We start from the raw sequence: 17,604 nt of genomic DNA on the forward strand, positions 1-17,604 counted from the left end.
TTTCTTTTTGAAAGAGAGAAAGCAGGGAGGCACAGAGAGAGGGGGAGACACAGAATCGGAAGCAGACTCCAAGCTCTGAGCTGTCAGCACAGAGCCTGACGTGGGGCTCGAACTCACGGACCATGAGATCATGACCTGAGCCGAAGTCGGAAGCTTAACCGACTGAGCCACCCAGGTGCCCCTCTTTTTTTTGTTTGTTTTAAATTTAAGCTTATTCATCTATTTTGAGAGATACAGAGACAGAGTGAGCGGGGGAGGGACGGAGGGACAGAGAGAGACAGAGAATCCCAAGCAGGCTCCACACTGTCAGCACAGAGCCCGACATGGGGTTTGAACCCATGAAACCGTGGGATCATGACCTGAGCCGGTACCAAGAGTCGGAAGCTCCACCGACCGAGCCCCCAGGCGCCCCGACCCCTGTTCTTAAGCTAAGAATACGCATGCTCCTTCAGCCACACCTACCACCTTGGTTTTCACAAATTTCACTAACTCTGTGTAGTGTTTGTTCTTTGTGTCACTACAGGAGAGCTGGTGCAGAACCCGTTGTACGCACGGCTGCTTCCTGAGCCCCTCGTCTGCCTGAGTCCACACTCGAAGAATAGTAAACAAGCAGACGCAGGTTGGGGGACCGTGAGGCACCGGTGAGGGGGTCCCATGTGAGCAGACCGGGGCAAGACAGTTCTCTCCAGAAAACACAAAACTGATGGTGCTTGGACCACAGAGGTCGTGAATGGGAAGCCACGGCTGCCAACGGTGGTCACGGGGACAGTGAGGCAGAGAGAGGGGACCTGGAGAGAGCACAGAGGGAGGCGAACAGAGACAGGTAAGAGCAGGGGAGGGACAGACTGGAAGCGGGTGGAGAGAGGTGGAGACAACGGACAGAGACACAAGAGAGAAAGAGAGAGAGAGAGACAGAGAGAGAGAGGGGGACCCCCACGTCCAGGTGAGACACAGTAACAGTGCTGGATGTAGTCTCCTGCCTGGAATCACCAGAATAGGCTAAAATATACGAAAAACTTGGTTTCAAAGGCAGGACAGGAATACATGAGAGACGGGACACAACAGAGGTGAGCCCTATGATGGGTCCCAGCCTACTGCCTTCGCGGCTTTTCCAGGCCATCCTGAGAGAAAGCGCCGCCCAACGAAGCGGGGGGGGGTTCCTGGTGCGGCAACGGCGTCAGGAGGGCAGGGAGGGAAGGCTGGGCACGGAGGCCACAGGAGACGTGCAGTGGGTCCCTCTGAGTGTTCTGGGGCAGGGGATCAACGCACGCATGTGGCAAAGCCACCCGGGGCTGGGGAAGGAGGCACCCGCAGGGTCAGAGGTAACAACACACATAGACCACACAGGTCCCGGAAGAGTGCCGTTCCCACCGGCCAACCTGGAAAACCCCGTGACTCGGGGGCGCCGAACACACGGAGGGTTTTGCCTCCAGACTGGGAACCATTGAGGCCAGGACTAAACGCCTCCGCGATCCCACTGAACACACGCTGAAGGCAAGACTGGAAACGACCACGCTTTTTAAGGTCAGAACAAGGCTCAAGAATATTCGGACACATGCAGAGATACACAGACTCAGGATAAAAAACCCACAGTTCACAAAGCTGAGCAAGAAAAAAGATTGATAAGTTAATCAAACAACGAAAGGTTACCAGGCTTACAAAGCAGCAGGGAAGTAAGACCTGTAAGGAAGAATATGTCGACCAACCAAAGTAACCCAAAACGGATACGGATGTTAGGGTCAGCAGGCAAGACACTGAAAAGTCTAGGACCTACATTCTTTATGCTCACGAGAGACAAAAACTAAGTAAATCAAACTTCCAAAGATGAAAAATGTAGTATCCGAAATGAAACAGACACCAGATGGGATTAGTGGCAAATTAGATACCAGACAAAAAAGACTGGTGACACTGAAGAGATTGCGAAATGAAATACAGGGAAAATAACAAGTTACGCTAAAAGAACAGATGATCGGTAAGCTATGGAACAACTTCAAGCAGCCTAACGTATGTATCGCTGAAGTCCCTGACCAAACGGGGAGGGGGTAGAGAAAAACCGTTTGAAGATGTGGCCAAACACTCTGGCCACAAACAGCACACATTTGATGAAAGCTATACGCACCCACAAACTCAAGAATCTCAATGAAATCCACGCACAAGAATCATAACGAAAACTGAACCGCCCCATAATAAATCAAAACTAAAGATAAGGAGAACAAGCTTAACAGCAGACAAAGAGTCAAAAACATAAAGGCCTTTTACATCTGAAAAGAAGTCACGCTTCAGAACGAGAGCGGATTTCTGGCGGGAAACCATACAAGTGAGTGGACGTTGGAAGACCATCTCGGCCGCGCTCGAAGGAAAAAAGGCAAAACTAGAATTTCACGACCAGTGGAAACATCTGTCAAAGATGAAGAATGTTCGTCTTGGTCCACACATGTGGAACACCATCAGATTTTCCACACATGTGCAAGCTGCAACATTTCGTGAGCAGCGAGCGTTCCCTATAGGCAATGTTAAAAAGGAGAGGCTCTGGGCTCTGGGCTCCGAAGGAAATGATAACCATGGGGGGAAAGACAGGCTTTTTCTCATTTAAACCCCTCTAAAAGGCAACGGACTCTTCAAACAAAAAAAAATAACGTGGGGTGGAGGGGGGGTGGCTCATTAAGATACGCAGAAGAAAAATACATAACAGAACTGAGACAGGAACTGGAAATGAGTTATCGTAAGGGTCTCACCCATCAGCGGGCGTGATGGGACTCGAAGACGGGTTAGAATAAGAGAAAAGTCTTTACCGGAAGGCCTTAAGCAACCACCGAACTAACAAAACAAGGAGTCGTAGTTTTCAAGTCAACAAAGGAGGGAAAATGAATCACAAAATTCTATTTCTCTAAGCAAAGGCAGAAAACGGTGAGCAGAGACCAGAGGAGACGAGTAGAAAGCCCATAGCAAGGTGACAGATTTGAACCAAACCATGAACACATTAAATATGACCCCACTCTGAGATTTCTATAAGAAATACGCATTAAAAATGAAGACAAAAAGAGCCGAGGGGCACCTGGCTGGCTCAGGTGGTAGAGCAAATGACTCTTGATCTCAGGGTCGTGAGTTTGAGCCCCACATTGGGAAATTACTAAAGAATAAATAAGCTTTAAAAAAAGAAGGCGGTTAAAAAATACCTGAAAATTAAAAGGATAGGGCAAGGCATACGCGTTAATATGAATCAAAAAAGCCAGAGTAGCTATACTATTTTTAGCAAAAAATCGAAGGGAAGAAAATGTCTCAATTCATTCTATGAGGCCAATGTCCCCCAGTTACTAACAAAAGAAAAAGAAAGGGAGATCAATATCTTTCATGAACGTAGATGCAAAAACTCTAAAATTTTTTTAATGTTTTTATTTATTTTTGAGATTTGAGACAGAGAGAGACAGAGCGTGAGCGGGAGAGGGGCAGAGAGAGGGGGAGACACAGAATCCGAAGCAGGCTCCAGGCTCTGAGCCGTCAGCACAGAGCCCGACGCGGGGCTCGAACTCCTGGACCGCGAGATCGCGACCTGGCTGAAGTCGGACGCTTAACCGACTGAGCCACCCAGGCGCCCCAAGATGCAAAAATTCTAAACAAAATTTTAGCAAATCAAATCTGACAGTATATATTTCACAACCAGGGGTGATTTCTATCAGGAACGCAAGGTGGCTTAAACATTTGAAAATCGACGTAGCTCACCGGATTGAAAAACCATCTCAACAGCTGCAAAAAATAAAAAAGCTTTTGGCAAAATGCAACACTGATCCGTGACAGAAACACTCAGCGAAGCAGGACTAGAGAGAAATTTTCTCAGCCTGAGAAAGGGCATCTCTGAAAAGCACACACGGTGAAAGCCTGAAAATGTTCCCCCCAAGAGCAGGGACAAGACAGGGATGTTTATTCCCACGGTTTCTGTTCAGAAAGAAAACAAAAACAAAACACACGCTGATTGGAAAGGAAGAAATAACTCTGTCTCTGTTTGCAGAAGACGTGATCGTGCGTGTGGGAAACTCACTGCGATCCCCAAACCAGCCCAGATAACTAGAAGCGACGTCCAGCAAGATTGGAGGGTGCAAGGCGGTGTAAAACGATCCGCCGTGTTCGTGAACCGCTGCGGCGAACCTCTGGAAATGGGAATTTAAAAGCAATACCGTGCAAAATATCAACAGAAAAATACGATAGGCTTAGGGGATGTTCGACGAAAGATGTGGATACCTGCACTCGGAACACAGCAAGACAGCACGGAGGGAAACAAAGGTGTCGGTAAAGACAGACGACCTTCCAACGAGGGCCCCCAGAGTTCAAGTTCACACAAGCCTCTGTTGGCCAATCAGGGAGCCAGTGGCACAGGACTTCCCCAGAGCCCACAACCCACATCCAAGCTGACAGCGGCCGGCTACCTGGGAACCAAGAGGTTCTTCCTGGGGACAAATACTATGATTTCCATTTTGCGCTTGCAGAAAAAAAAAAAAAAAAGTTACCTGGAAGCAAACAGCTCTGGGTAACCCTTTTCCAGATGTACCCGTGACCAGGTGTCCCCACCCCCTGCCCCGGCCTGGCCGCACCAACACCTTGTTATTTACGAGAAAGAGCCCCGGGAAACAGAACGCGTGATTTTCTGTATTTAAAGGGACTCTCCCTGCTGGTGAGCTTTATCAACAGGTACAGGATGGAAATGAAGAGAACAGAGGAAGCAGTTTCCATGCAAAAATGTGGAGGAGGTGACGAGCATTGCTAATGTATGGTCTGGGCAGTTAAAATAGCTTTTCCTACCAGGGTAGGAACGGAAGAAAACACCAAGCTCCTTACCTAAACCCGCCGAACAGCGTTTCCCACAGAAAGTCCACAGCTCAAGTCCAGGTTGCAAAAACCAACAACAACAAAACAAACAAACAAACAAAAACGATGCTTACTCCTAATTAAAACAGATACAGGGTTCTAGAGAACACCTACAGACAGCACGTTTGAGAATGCTTATCGACCCACACAAATAAACCACACCACGTCAGCCCACACGCCAACGTGGATGAAATTTCAGGCCAGTGGCACCTGGGTGGCTCAGTCGGTTAAACGTCCGACTTCGACTCGGGTCATGATCTCACGGTCCGTGGGTTCGAGCCCCGCGTCGGGCTCTGTGCTGACAGCTCCCAGCCCAGAGCCTGCTTCGGATTCTGTGTCTCCCTCTCTCTCTGCCCCTCCCCTACTCGCTCACTCACTCTCTCTCTCTCTCTCTCTCTCTCTGTCAAAGTAAATAAACTTAAAAAAAAATAAGAGGGAAAGGTGGTGTTGTGGAGTGACACCCGGACGTGGGGACACAGGACCACTCAGATAACAAGACCGAACACGGGGTATTTCAGCCCCTGTCCCAGCCGCTTCCCTCACTTGGATCCCAGCACCCGAGACGTGTCCGGGGAACTTGATGAACCCAAGAGAAGAGAGGCACAGACACCGGGAGTCCGGGTTCCCCAGCCACATGACCGAGACCCCCTTCGATCCCCGTACGGGGTGCCCAGCAGCCCGCAAGGCCTGACCATGCCCACCTCCATCGAGTCCCCAGCGGCCTGTTGTAAATACAAAAACAGCCAAAGATCCCGACACGGAGCAAATTCAAAGTGTGATCAAGGAAGGCCAGGGCGATGAAGCCGAGGGAATCTTCCAGAAATCACAACCAAAAGGCCAACAGATGGAAAAACAGGAGAAAGAGGTAACAATGTAAGGACAGGATCAGTCCAAGAACTTTTCGGGCATAACTGGACGCGTTCCAGAAGGAAGAACACAAAACGGAGGCAGGATTCATCCGGAAGCATTTCCAGGGGAAACTGAGGGACGGTACCTTACCATGAAGCAGCACGTTTGCCTGAGTGAGCAAAGGATCAAAGTGCTATCGGAAAACGTGGCGCTGGCTGTTTTCAGAGTGTGGTCCACCCGCTAACAAGCCGCGTGTGGCCCTGAAAAATGTCAACAATGAAGGCAGGATCTCTCGAGAATGACCTCGGCGGGGAGACCCCAGGGGCGGCCCCGCAGATCGGCCGGGGCACCGGCATCAGACAGAAGTGGCCGGGGGGACACGGGCACAGCAGAGCACTGGGGGCAGTTGCACGAAATCAAGCAAAGGAGACACACAAGGCGTCGCCTAGAGGTGACGTGCTGGGGGGCCCCGTGTCCAGGGCCATGTCCGACGCCTTCGAATTCATGGAATTGCCACAAAAAAAGAAGCCACAAAAAAAAGAAGGCTGTAAGGATGTGTTCCGTCAGTCCTCAGGTCTGGATCCCATCAACGCCTCCCGGGGGACTTCAAAGGGTTCAGGGGCGCCTGGGCGGCTCAGTCGGTTAAGCGTCCGACTTCGGCTCAGGTCATGATCTCGTGGTTTGTGAGTTTGAGCCCCGTGTTGGGCTCTATGCTGACTGCTCAGAGCCTGGAGCCTGTTTCAGATTCTGTCTCCCTCTCTCTGACCCTCCCCCATTCATGCTCTGTCTCTCTCTGTCTCAAAAATAAATAAATGTTAATAAAAAAAAAAATTTAAAGGGTTCAGAACCCAGGCATCCGGTGGCTCACTCGGTTAACCGTCCGACTTTGGCTCAGGTCATGATCTCACAGTTGGTGAGTTCGAGCCCCGCGTCAGGCTCTGTGCTCACAAGGAGGAGCCTACTTGGGATTCTCTCTCTCTCCCCCTCTCCCTCTCTCTCTCTGTCCCTCCCTCTCTAAATAAATAAATAAACATTTAGAAAAAAGGTTCAGATCCCGGGGGCCACCAGATTCCGATCTGCTGAATCAGAATCCCTGGGGGCATTAGGGTAAAGACAACGTGGAATTTTAGAAACTGACCCCAAGGATTCCAGGATGCAGCCACATCAGCCCCGGGGATGAGTCCCCACCTGCCCCGTGGATCGGGGACCCCTGCAGCAAGCCCGACAGAGGCCCCTAGCTGCCACTCCCTCCCCCCCTTACAGGGCCGGTAAAAACGTTTTTGCCTTCGTGAAGGAAAAAAAAAAAACATCCACTTTCCTGCAATTTCCAGGTACCGATGCCAGTTCTGCAGCCTTCTGGAAGGCTGAGGCCCTTTTTTCCCACGAGACAACCTTCCTTCGGAAATGGAAGCCTGTTCCTGCCCCGTCTGGTCCCGTCGCGGGCTCCCCACGTCTGCTGGGGGACCTGCGTGTCTGCACATCTGCTGAGGAGACACGCGGGCTCTCGTTGCTTCTGACCGTCCATACAGTGAACAGCCTCAGAGATGTCCTAGATTCCTGGGCTGCGGGACACAGGACCGCAAAGCAGGTGGCTGAGAACAGCAGGCATCTGTTGTCCCACAGCTCTGGAGGCCAGAGGTCCAAACTCAGGGTGTGAGCAGGTGCCTTCCGGGGCATCTAACAGAACACCTGTTCCAGGCCTTCCTTCCTCCCAGCTTCCTGCAGGCAGCCTCCGGTGGTGGCTGGCTTATAGACGGCCATCTCCTCCCTGTGCCCTCGCATCCTCCTCCCGCCGTGTCTGGCCCAAACGCTCTCTTTTCATAAGGACGCTGGTCGTACTGGGTCAGGGCCGCCCTCAGGACCTCATCTTAACATAACCGTCTGCAAAGATCCTATTTCTAAGTCAGGTCGCGTTCACAGTACTGGGGGGTAAGGGCTCCGACACGTCCTGGGGACTCCCTCGAACCCGGGATGGAAGAGACAGGGGCCGGGGCGGGCATGCTTACCGTCCAGACTAGCAGCCTCACTTCCCCTGAGGTCAGGGTCCCCCGCCCCGTGACGCAGACCATCGCGTGCAATACCTCGCGGCCCCGTCTGCATCGCCCCGTGGGAATCGGGGCTCAGGGAACCAGGACAAAGTGCTGATGTCCGCTTCCCGCCGCTGCTGCTGGGAGTGATGAGCTGGTCTTCATCTCTGACCCGGGGGTTTTGTTCCTGACGCCACTCGTTTGCCCCGGTCACAAATTACGGCATCGCCCTCAATATGTCAAACCCCCACATCCCAGCCACCCCTGAGACAGCTTCACCTCCTCAATCGCGCTCGGAGCCTGCCCGCTGCCTCTTACCTTCCTCGCTGATGGCGTGCCGTGTGCACAATCCTGTCCCCACCCCCCACCCCCGTCGCCTCCCCATCACACACCTGGCGGCAGCCTCAACCGCCTTCAGCCGCCACCCCCTGATCACAGCGTACGTCTGCAGGGCACCATCACCCAAGTCAGGTCAGGCTCCTTTGCTCGACGTCGTCGGTAGACGACGGCTTCCCATCAAAGCAGCGGATGTCAACCATCACTAACGCTAACCAAAGGCCATATGCTTTATGTGCATTATCTCACTTAATCTAGGCACGAATCCAGCGGGGTCAGGATTGCCCCAGCGTACAGACCTCACGTGGCAGTAAAGGCACAGCAAGGTTTCATTGCTTCCCAAGATCACACAGCCATCGGCCGGTGGCGGCAGGATTCAAAACCACCGGCTGACTTCAGAGACCACGAGGTTAAATCGCAACCCGCCGGTCCCTCCCCCTGACAGTTTGTATTCAGCAGAGGTTAGAGGAGGTACCCTGCACTGGGTTCGAGGTGGCCACGAGTCTGCAAGCTTTTCCCATCAAAAAGGAGCCTTACTGGGGCGCCCGGGTGGGGGCTCAGTCAGTTAAGCGACCGCCTTGGTTCAGGTCATGATCTCACAGCTCATGAGTTCAAGCCCCGCGTCGGGCTCTGTGCTGACAGCTCAGAGCCTGCTTCAGATTCTGTGTCTCCCTCTCTGCTCGCACTTCCCTCGCGCGCACTCTCTCTCTTTTAAAAGGTAAACATTAAAAAATAATCGTAATAAACGAGCCTTACTTCCCATCTCCTTGAATCTGGGCCCGTCCAGTGGCAGAACGTGGCAGAAACAGAGCCACGAAACTCGTGCAGCCTTCGGAGCGCTGGCTTCTGTCCCCCCTGCTCGGAAGGCAGCTCCCGCATGAGGTGTCCGTCGGGATCTGAGGAGGCCCCAGGGAGCCACATGGACGGAGGACCACGAGGAGGACCGCCAGCCTGGATTTGCGGGGCCACGTGGTGCCGGCCGACCCCCGCCTGCAAGCCCAACCCGCGGAATCACAAGCGAGCGGAAGGGCCGTTGTTTCCAGTCCCTGACTGGCGGTGTCCTTTCTTCGGCGGCGGCGGGTGACATTCTAAGTCTGCTTCTTGGCGAGACCGGTGCTCACCACAAGAGACGAGGGGCAGGTCTGGCTCTGCTGACCGCCGAGCAGAGCTGGGCAGCGAGCTGGGCCTCTGACCAGCGTACCCTCGGAGAACAAGGCACGCTCCACCACACATCCTGCCACCTCCGGGAGGCCGCCACGGGGGCCACCAGCACCCGGGCTGAGCGACTCCTCGGTGCATGTCAAGAACAGGAGGCAGGCGGCCCCCCGTGAGTCCTGCCCCGGCAGGAAGCCCAGGGACACCCACACAGCTCTCCGCCCCGCAGAACGCACGGTCCCTCTGCGGGAGCACACGAGGACCTGCATGCATGGGTCCTTCCAGAAACAGAATCCTCTCCCCGTGAGGAGGGGGACTTCTGTGCAAGGTAACCAGCAAACACAGCTGATGTTTATAGCTGACGTCTGGAAAGGCACACGTTTGTGAAAAACGGAGACAGAAATAACTGAGACCACATGAATCGCCCTGGCAACCAGGTAGAGCAGAGACAAGGAAATTAATGGTACCCCAAAGTCAAGGCCGAAGAGGTGCAGAGCATGAATGCACCCCGCGGGTACCCCGGGGCCCCATCCATCCATCCATCCGCCCACCCCCAGGTCTCAGTGGCCAAGGGCTCACCGTGTTCCCACTCCCCGCGTGGCGCTGGGGTCGCTGAGGAGGAGAAAGGCAGAGTTCAGGTCCCTGCAGTCTCCCAGGAGCCCGACCTTTCCGCTCTTGGGGCGGGAGGCCACCCAGGACACAGTGACCACAGATGGAAAGAGGGACAGACACAAGACTCTCCCGGCCGCAGGATGGACGCGTCCAACATTCTGGCCCCAGACCGTCGGCCGCTCATTCTCTCCAATACCTTTGTTCTAGATCCCTGTCCCCGAGGCTCCCTCTTGAACACTCCGTGGCTTCCCCCAGTCTCCCAGCAGGTGCCCTGATGCCTCCACGGGCTCCCCGGGCACCGTCCACTTCCCTCGGCTCCGTGATGGTCTCCCGTCCCCAACCGAGTGGTGTTAGGCCAGCACCCGGTGCGTCACAGCAAGCAATCGGTGCGTACGTAACTGGTGAACCCCACGTACCTCAGAGAATTCTACCCGTCTTCACACACAAGCCCACTGATGCCCAGAGAGGGTGAATTACGTCTCCGACGGCACACAGCTTGGGGGAGGGGGTCTCAGGGGCACACCTGCCTCCGAAGCCTTGCCTGCCGGACCTGTGGCTTCTCTGGGGAGACACGCGAGGCCAGAAGCCTCCAAGTGGAAGTCAGCACATAGATCTCAAAGCCCAGGGCCTGGGGCGGGGCTGGCTGCCTGGTTATGGCCGCAGGAGAGCTGAGCAGCCTGACCAGCCACAGACCCAGACCGAGCCTCCGGCGGGATGGCACAGAGCGGCGCCTGGCAGGGGGGCGGCTTTCTCTCCCCGGCAGCACGGACCGCATTTTCAAAGATGCTGCGAGAGGGCAGCGCGTAACCAGCCAGCCTTGGGTGCATCCAGGTGCGGCCCACCTCGAGGGCCACCTGCCCACCGTGAAAAACACACGACCAGCAAGCCTGGTTACCGCCGCCCGGGCCTCCCGGAAGCTCCGTGCCCAGCAGGGCCGGGGCCGCTTCCCTAGTGCACGCTCCCGTCCAGGCCGGAGAGAAATGCTCTATAAACTCTGGGAAAGGCGTGGCTGGCCACAGCTTCGGAAGGCTGTGTTCTCCCTGCACTTAGCGCACAGGCAGGCCCTGGAGATGTGGGGTCAGTGCTCAGTGCTCCGGAGGTCCTAGGGGCCAGGACCCCCCTAGGGGGAACGTCTGTGAAGAGGAGGTCTGTGCCCCTTCTCAGAGGAAGGGACAACGGGTGGCTCCTGAAATGCTGGGGCCAGTGTGTCGTCGGTGGTTACAAGACAAAGAGCTGATAATGAAGGCAGCGGGAGGGTGGTGCTCTCTACAGGGACTCGAGTTGAGGGGTGTATCAGTCAGCTCCATCGCGTAACAAATACCACAGACGGGGCTCACACAGCAGACACGTACTGTCCTCCAGTCCCGGAGGCTGGAGCCCGAGGTCCAGGCGTGGGCAGGGCCGGGGCCTCCCGAGGCCTCTCCCCTTGGGTGTGGACGGCCGTCCTCTCCCTGTGTCTTCAGGGGGTCGTCCCTCTGTGCGTGTCTGTGTCCTGACCCTCTCTTCTTTTTTTAAATTTTTTTAACGTCTATTTATTTTTTGAGAGACAGAGCAGGAGTGGGGGAGGAGCAGAGAGAGAGGGAGACACAGAATCTGAAACGGGCTCCGGGCTCCGAGCCGTCAGCACAGAGCTTGACGCGGGGCTCGAACCCACGGACCGCGAGATCGTGACCTGAGCCGAAGTCGGACGCCCAACCGGCTGAGCCCCCCGGGCGCCCCAATGATCCCCTCTTCCTACAAGGACCCCGGTCACACGGGATCAGGGCCCACCCCAGTGACGTCACGTTACCTCAGTCACCTCCGTAAAGCGCCCCCTCTGCAGATACGGGCACGTTCTGGGGTGCTGGGGGTCAGCGCTCCACCATACGCATTCGGGGGGGGGGGACACAGCTCAGCCCCCCACAATGCTCTCCTCCGGTGCTCACGGGGCTCCTTGTAAATGGCGGCCGCCTCAATGAGCCCATCGACCAACGCACCACGCAGAACCACTGCTCATGCCACAGCTCACATATGTGACGCTGCACCCCGTGGCCGGCGGGGACCCAGTCCCCCTGCACGGAACAAAATGGCACCGTGGCCCCCCGAGCTGTCCCCACGGTTCACAGAAGGGCCAGAACCCAAACCTCCACGAGGACATCTTCACCGACAGGAACTGCGAGGCACGGGGTTAACGGACTAGCGCGTACCGACCACCCTCAACAGAAGTATCGGGAAAATCACTTCATCGACCCAATTTTACACTTTCTGCTTTCAGTCATTGCCAGAATACTCACTCACAAATGCAAATGGCAAGGGAATCTGTACTCATTAAGGCTTTCCTTTTCCTAGAGGTTTTATCAAGCCATCGGGAGGCTATCAGCTCGTGCAAGTGACAGGAAATCAAGCCTGCTTCATTAAGTCGTACGCGGGGCGCCCAGGGAAACAGTGGAGCGCCTTTCGTAAAGCCGGACAGCTTCACCGGGGGAGCGTTCCTCACCCAACGTCAACACCCAATTCAAACAAAAGCCACTCCTCTTTGCTACCTTAATAAAGTCTGGTTAGCTGGCAGGTACTGGGAAAAAAAAAGGGGGGAGGGGATAAAATCCTTCCTCCCGCCATCGTCTCGCAGGCTCCCGGAGAGACAGACCCTCCGCCAGATCGCACTCACCTCCCGCGTGGCGCTGGGGCCCACGGTGACGGCGGCTCCCGCGGGAGCAACTCAGGAGGGCTTCCCGGTGGGCACGCCCCTTCCGTGGCCGCCTCACCACAGCCTTGCAGCGATGCTAAGCCAAAAGGGACATCTGGTTGATTGATTGATTGATTGACTGACTGATTGATTGACTGATTGAAAGCCAAGCCCATTTCCCGGGTCATCTGCCCTAGCACCAAGCAGCACGTCTAACCCCTCCTGACTCGGCACGGAGGTGGCCTGGGGACTGCCAGCCGTGTCTCCACGTCTCCCAGGGCCCCGGCGTGGGGGCCCCGGGCGGGGGGTCCAGCTGGGGGACTGTCGGCACCACCTCCTGATCTGAGCTCCCTGCCCGGAGGCTCCCGCGTCCTGGCCTCGACCCCACGGCGCCTCATTCCTTTGCCAGAGACGCTGTGACAAAGCACCACGGACAGGTGACAACAGATACTTATTGTGTCTCAGGCCTGGAGGCTGGAGGTCCGAACCGGATGCGTTGAGGGTGCTGGTGCCCGGTTAGATCTGCAAGGAAAGGCCCCGTCGGCTCTTCCGGCCTCTCTCCTCGGCCTGGAGACCGTCCTCGTCTTCACACGGTGGCCTCCCCGAGCGCACGTCGGTCTCCAAACGTCCCCTTTTGCGAGGACGCCAGTCACACGGGATCAGGGCCCACCCTGGGGACCTCTGTTTGCCGTAATCGCCTCGATAAAGGTCCCGTCTCCGGATACGGTCACATCCTGAGCCTCTACGGACGCCAGCACATGAAATCTGGGGGACAGGACTCGGCCCAGGAGGGCGCCATTGGCTGGAGCACCGGGCCAAGAGCAGGGAAAGCGGGGCACAGAAGAACCCCAAGCCTCGCCAGCACCGAGCACGCCTCCCCGACCCGAGGACTGGGCGAGCAGGACGGGTCGGACAGCTCCAGGGCGAGGCTTCGTTCCAGGTGGTCATCGAGACCACGTCTGACCAGGTGTGTCCACAGGTGGCTGAGCCCCTCGTGCCACTAAGCGGCAAGCGCCTGTCGAGTCAACGTGGCGTCAGCGCCAGGGGCAAGGGCTGGCGTGCGTCCCCGCGGGGCGCACAGGTGGCCAGCACGCCCCGTCCGCTGTGACCCCCCCCACCTTCTGCCCTCAGCTGCCCACAAACCACCTTAACTGAGGACGCCTCACACCTGGAGGTTACTTACCCGCTACTCCTAAGTCGCCTCACGTGTCTAAACTCGAGTTTTGTTCGAGGAAGAAAAGCAGAAGCGTCCAGACCGAGATGGGAGGGATGCAGGTGATTTCGAGGCAAGGCCCAGAGGGTTCCGGGACCAGGAGGCCTCAAGGAGTCACCGTCACCGGCGTGAAGGATCTTACACAACGGCCCAGGAGTGACTTCAGGCCGGCTGGGGAGGGGAATTCAAAGTCTCAGGAGGGCCGAGGCAGTGTAAAATCTGCACCACACAATCGAGGAACGTGAAACCTCCCTACGAACTTCGACTGCGGGCTCAAAGCGGGAAGGGCATTCGAGGCTCCCGCGACGTGAGCAGGACCCCCGTGAGCCAGGATGACAGAGACTGCCACGTGCAGGCGGGAAAACGCCAACGCCGCCCGCCGGGCCGGTCTCTTCCCTTCGCGGGTCGGGGTTCCGTGACCCCAAGAAGGCTTCAGACCCAAAGAAAGAAGCCAGAGGCATCTAACGTGTTTGGTACAGGAAGTCGAGCAACGAGGTTTTGTTTTCACACACTGCACCTGTTGGTGAAGAGGGCCTCGCAGATCAACGGTGTTTTCCCAGCCAAATACACAATCGAACCACAACGGTGTAAGATTTTACACTGAATGTGTAAGAACATTTTAAGGAAATCGAAAACACTTCTAGAATGTTTCAGAGACCTTAAGATTCCCCCTATCTTCAGTATCATCAGATTGCTAAGAATCACTTACGTATTTGAAACAGGAGTTTTTGTTAGAATTGAAGGGAATTCGAGTCTGTGAGATCCCACAAAGGCTCACTCTTCTCTTTTTTTTAATTATTTATTTATGTATTTTTGAAAGAGAGAATGAGAGAGAGAGAGAGAGAGAGAGAGCGCACGAGCAGGGGAGGGGCAGAGAGAGAGAGAGGGAGACACAGAATCCGAAGCAGGCTCCGGGCTCCGACCTGTCAGCACAGAGCCCGACGCGGGGCTCGAACTCACAAACCGCGAGATCATGACCTGAGCCAAAGTCGGACGCCCAACCAACTGAGCCACCTACGTGCCCCCAAAGGCTCACTCTTAAGGGACTACAAAATCAACTAGCTTCACAAATAGAATAACAGTTGGAAATTACACTCTCCAGCTTTCAGGAAGTTACGTGTTTGGACGTGTACCTCTAATAACTTAAAGATCAGTCCTAAAATTGTATGTAACCAGAAATTCTCTTTGCCGGGTGGAAAGCCTCCGCTCGGGGACCAAGAAGACACGCTCAGTGGCTGGTGTGGCCCGCCCCCCGCTCTTTCTGCTGAAAAGAAAGATCTGTCAGAAGCCGCCCATTTCTCCGAAGGACCCGTGCTTGTGTGGCGCAGGTTCTGGCCGGGAACGAATCCAGGCACGCCTCACCCCCTCCCTAGGTGCCTGGACACACGTTTGACCAAAGCCAACAAAACTCCCCACCCGGAGGGCTCCCATTCTCCTGGGAATTACAGCAGACTCGAAGGAGGAACACGTTTTAGTCCCGTGAGTCAGTGTTACCCAACACCGTGTGCTTGAACCCCCAAGCCTCTCGTTCTCCTGAGCAAACGGCCGGACCTTCCCAGGATGGGGAGCGCGGGGGCGGGGACACGTTCCAAGTTCAAGACTTCCAAGCACACAACCCAGCGTCCGGCCAGGCTGCACGAGCCGGGTGTGGGAGGCGCTGTGTCCACGGACTGTCGGGCCCTCTGTCCGTCCATCCGGCAAAACTTCCCTCGATCGCACAGTAAATCCCGGGGCCGACGGGGTCCCCATCCTGTAAAGTCACCCCCGTAGACGTCCCACAAATAACCTGATTAACTGGAAGGGAATTTCTGAGCCACATCTCCCGCCAGGGCTCAGCCCAAGGAAAAGGCATTTAAAGCAAAGCGCCGGCCACGGAAGGTGGGAGTCGGGCCCCTGCTCACGTGGAGTCCGGTCAGGAGAAGCCCAAGTTGGAACACAGGGAAGTGACTTCGGATGACGTCCAGAGTTACAGCTGACAGAGCAACAGCTCCAGCCCCACGAGACTCCCTCCCACTCGCAGCGTCAGAGAGCCAGGACCAGCTCCCAGGTCCCACGACGTCCTTGTGAGAAACCCAAAATGCAGAAGGCAGGGTCAGCGGAGGCTGGGTTTTCCGAGGCAGAGGTGGCTCTGTGGGTGTGGCTGTGGATTCCGATGCCCCCGTGCCCCGTGGCGGCTCGTCCTGCTGGGCCCATGGTGGTCGGTGACACTCCACCCGGCATTGATGATGACGCACGGATATCGGCCACCTGCCACCCCACCACGATGGACACAGGGCCCAAGCGTCACCCAGCCCTGAGGCCCAGAGCCCACGATGGGAGTGGGACACTCAGGGGCGGGTGCGAGGAAGCATCCAAAGACACCGGTGACCAGGGACGTGGAGTGACATGTGTCGCTTACCCCCGGGGCCGTGACCCAGTCTTGGCACTGCCCCCTGCTGTGTGACTTTGAGAATGTCCCTCGGCCTCTCTGAACCTCTGCCCCTCATCTGCCCCGTGGAGCTTTGACCCTCCCTGCGCAGCATCATGACAGTTAAATCAGACGACGTCTGTGTCGTTTCTGGCTGAAACACAAACGCATCAGAAGTCAGACTCCGGTAAACATAAAGGGCTGATGAAAACGACCTGCGGATCAGAGATCACAAGACGTGGCCGTGAATCGGTGTTCACCGGTGAAAAGCCCGCGGCCCGGACCCCAAACGCGAAGGGACCACGAGCACGGCAGCAGGCCCACGGTTGTCCACCCTCCCAACCCTGGGTGACAGCGGGTCCCCCCATCTCCTCCCTCGGTCGTGCACCAAGACAGGCACTTCCTGGAAGGAAAAGGTGGCCTGGCTCTCAAGGCTTTTTCTAGAAAATTCAGTCTCCCGGTAGCAGCCTGCAGGGGGCAGCCGCAGGCTCAGGGGAGGGGGCAGATGTGACCGTCGGCCAACGTGCCCATGAAGCCAGTGGGGCCACCGGGGCCCTGGAAGGAAAGACGGATGTCACCTATGGCTGGGAGACGCAGCCGCACCCTGCCCAGGATGAGCAGACACACCGTGGCCGTGGGCAGCCCGTGCTGGGGTCGCCAGGGACGGAGTCACAGACGTAAGACATGTGGGAAGGCCGCAGAGCGCCAGCCGGAGAAGCCCTCGGTGGAGACACTGGCGTTTCGCTCCAAAGCAGATGGTTCTTCCTGAGGGCAGGCACGGCTTTGGTTCTCGTGGTTTGTCTGTTTTCCTGAGCAGTTTCAGGGTCACAGCAAAGCTGAGGGGAAGGCCCCGGGATTGCCTGTGTCCCCCTGCCCCACCCCTGTGTCCCCAGCAGGAGCACCCCCCCCAGAACAGCATCACCCCGAGTCCACCGCGGACATCGGAGTCCCTCCCGGAGCCGCCCACTCTGTGGTGTAGACAGGTGCACCAGGCTGTTTCCACGACAGGAGTCATTTCCCTGCGCTAAGCTCCTCCGTGCTCCCCCTGCTCGCTCCTCCCCACGCTCCGACCCCTGGCCGCCACTGACCCGGCCTTTTCCAGAAGGTCACAGACAGCGTGTGGCCCTTCCAGACTGGCTTCTTTCGCTTAGTACGATTCACCCACGTTTCCTCCGTGCCTTTGTGGCTTCCCAGCTCACCCCCTTTCAGCGCCAAACACGACGCCGTTGTCTGGAGGGACGACCGCCCGCGTGCCCGCCCCCTGCCGAGGGGCGTCTTCGCTGCCTCCAGATTCTAGCCACTGTGCCGAAAGCTGGCGTAAACGTCCGCGGGCAGGTTTTCGTGTGGACACAGGGGTTCAACTCCTGTGTGTCAACACCGATCCCACGGTGAGACTACCTTGCGTTTCACGAGAAACTGCCAACCATCCCGCGTCCCCGCCCGCGGCGCGTGGGAGCTCCCGCCAGCGTGTCGCAGTAGA

At 56.4% G+C, this 17,604-nt stretch overlaps 1 protein-coding gene across 11 annotated transcripts in view; it reads right to left on the reverse strand.

Annotated features, from left to right (window-relative positions):
* The window catches only part of SHANK2 (SH3 and multiple ankyrin repeat domains 2), a 516,273-nt gene that overhangs the window by 455,755 nt on the left and 42,914 nt on the right, over window positions 1-17,604 (reverse strand). The window contains exon 1 of one of the 11 annotated variants that reach the window (XM_047877832.1): window positions 13,688-13,774. The exons of the other annotated variants lie outside the window; for them this stretch is intronic. The gene's annotated coding sequence lies outside the window, so the exon portion shown is untranslated. Of the gene's footprint in view, window positions 1-13,687; window positions 13,775-17,604 lie in introns of those variants that run through there. 11 annotated transcript variants of the gene reach the window in all.

The sequence above is a fragment of the Prionailurus viverrinus genome, chromosome D1 (assembly GCF_022837055.1).
Source record: "Prionailurus viverrinus isolate Anna chromosome D1, UM_Priviv_1.0, whole genome shotgun sequence".
Classification (NCBI taxonomy): domain Eukaryota; kingdom Metazoa; phylum Chordata; class Mammalia; order Carnivora; family Felidae; genus Prionailurus; species Prionailurus viverrinus.